This window comes from Triticum aestivum, chromosome 4B, assembly GCF_018294505.1.
Source record: "Triticum aestivum cultivar Chinese Spring chromosome 4B, IWGSC CS RefSeq v2.1, whole genome shotgun sequence".
NCBI classification, from domain to species: domain Eukaryota; kingdom Viridiplantae; phylum Streptophyta; class Magnoliopsida; order Poales; family Poaceae; genus Triticum; species Triticum aestivum.
In genome coordinates this window covers 212,615,513-212,617,805 of record NC_057804.1, presented here as the reverse complement: position 1 = coordinate 212,617,805, position 2,293 = coordinate 212,615,513, and the positions used below count along the sequence as shown (strand labels likewise).

Sequence of the window (2,293 nt, the reverse complement as noted above, 5' to 3'; positions counted from 1 at the left end):
CAAGATCTGCGGGAGAATGAGGGAGGATATGTTTTCTTTAGATATGTTGTTTCCCACAACCGGGATCTCCTTGAGGCGGAAAGCTCCGCAAGGAGGTGCCTGGAAGTGGAACAGAGGATCCGATGGGAAGAAATCCCCAAGAGCAAGGCAAGTCTCGAAAGAGCTGAGCACGAGCATGCTCTCGACTTGTTTAAGTCAGAGGATCTTAGAAGGGAATTAGAAAAAAAAAGAGCGGGGTAGCTCAGTAATTCTGATTCTTTTCTCTTCCAGCCCCCGGGCGGGCCCCTCTTTCTTTTCTCTTCCAGCCCTCCGGCCCCTCTTTGATAAGGAAAGTTTGCATTTCTCAAATAAAAAATGACAAATATGGTTCGATGGCTCTTCTCTACTAACCACAAGGATATTGGGACTCTCTATTTCATCTTCGATGCCATTGCAGGAGTGATGGGCACATGCTTCTCCGTACTGATTCGTATGGAATTAGCCCTACCCGGCGATCAAATTCTTGGTGGGAATCATCAACTTTATAATGTTTTAATAACGGCTCATGCTTTTTTAATGATCTTTTTTATGGTTATGCCGGCGATGATAGGTGGATTTGGTAATTGGTTTGTTCCGATTCTGATAGGTGCACCTGACATGGCATTTCCACGATTAAATAATATATCATTCTGGTTGTTGCCACCAAGTCTCTTGCTCCTATTAAGCTCAGCCTTAGTAGAAGTGGGCAGCGGCACTGGGTGGACAGTCTATCCGCCCTTAAGTGGTATTACCAGCCATTCTGGAGGAGCAGTTGATTTAGCAATTTTTAGTCTTCATCTATCAGGTATTTCATCAATTTTAGGTTCTATCAATTTTATAACAACTATCTTCAACATGCGTGGACCTGGAATGACTATGCATAGATTACCACTTTTTGTGTGGTCCGTTCTAGTGACAGCATTCCTACTTTTATTATCACTTCCGGTACTGGCGGGGGCAATTACAATGTCATTAACCGATCGAAACTTTAATACAACCTTTTTGATCCTGCAGGAGGGGGAGACCCAATATTATACCAGCATCTCTTTTGGTTCTTCGGTCATCCAGAGCTGTATATTCTCATTCTGCCTGGATTTGGTATTATTAGTCATATCGTATCGACCTTTTCAAGAAAACCGGTCTTCGGGTATCTAGGCATGGTTTATGCCATGATAAGTATAGGTGTTCTTGGATTTCTAGTTTGGGCTCATCATATGTTTACTGTGGGCTTAGACGTTGATACGCGTGCCTACTTCACCGCAGCTACCATGATCATAGCTGTGCCCACAGGAATCAAAATCTTTAGTTGGATCGCTACCATGTGGGGAGGTTCGATACAATACAAAACACCCATGTTATTTGCTGTAGGGTTCATCTTTTTGTTCACCATAGGAGGGCTCACTGGAATAGTTCTAGCAAACTCTGGGCTAGACATTGCTCTACATGATACTTATTATGTGGTTGCACATTTCCATTATGTACTTCCTATGGGAGCCGGTTTTGCTTTATTTGCTAGATTTTACTATTGGGTGGGTAAAATCTTTGGTCGGACATATCCTGAAACTTTAGGCCAAATCCATTTTTGGATCACTTTTTTCGGGGTTAATCTGACCTTCTTTCCCATGCATTTCTTAGGGCTTTCGGGTATGCCACGTCGCATTCCAGATTATCCAGATGCTTACGCCGGATGGAATGCTCTGAGCAGTTTCGGTTCTTATATATCTGTAGTTGGGATTCGTCGTTTCTTCGTAGTTGTCGCAATCACTTCAAGGAGGGGAAAGAACCAAAAATGTGCGGAAAGTCCTTGGGCTGTTGAACAGAATCCAACCACACTAGAATGGTTGGTACAAAGCCCTCCGGCCTTTCATACTTTTAGAGAACTTCCTGCGGTAAAAGAGACAAAAAGCTAAAAAAACCTCTCCTAACTATGAAGGAAGTTTCATAGAGATAGGTGTGGGGAAATAAGTTCTTCATTTGAAGAGTTAGTTGGCTGGCCTACCGGCCCGCAGATTAGGAAGGCTTTTATCGCCAACTGAACTGCGTAACCAAAGCGATTCCTTCTTGGTGGAGATAGGTGGGTCCTGGTCCAACCTAAGTCAGTTCGAACCTGACGGGTCGTTCGTTCGTGTGGAGAATCTCTCTCCTTACTCAGGATTTATTTATCTTCTAGGCAAGGCATATTCATATGTCAAAGAAGGGGGAAGTGTCTCCATTTACGCTCATAGAACCCGGAAAAAAGAATATACCGTCGTTTAAGGACCAAGGATGCGATGTG

General features: G+C 43.6%; 1 pseudogene; it reads left to right on the top strand.

The window, feature by feature from the left end:
• LOC123091831 (cytochrome c oxidase subunit 1-like) lies at positions 1–1,943 on the top strand (annotated as a pseudogene).
• Positions 1,944–2,293: the final 350 nt, after the last annotated feature.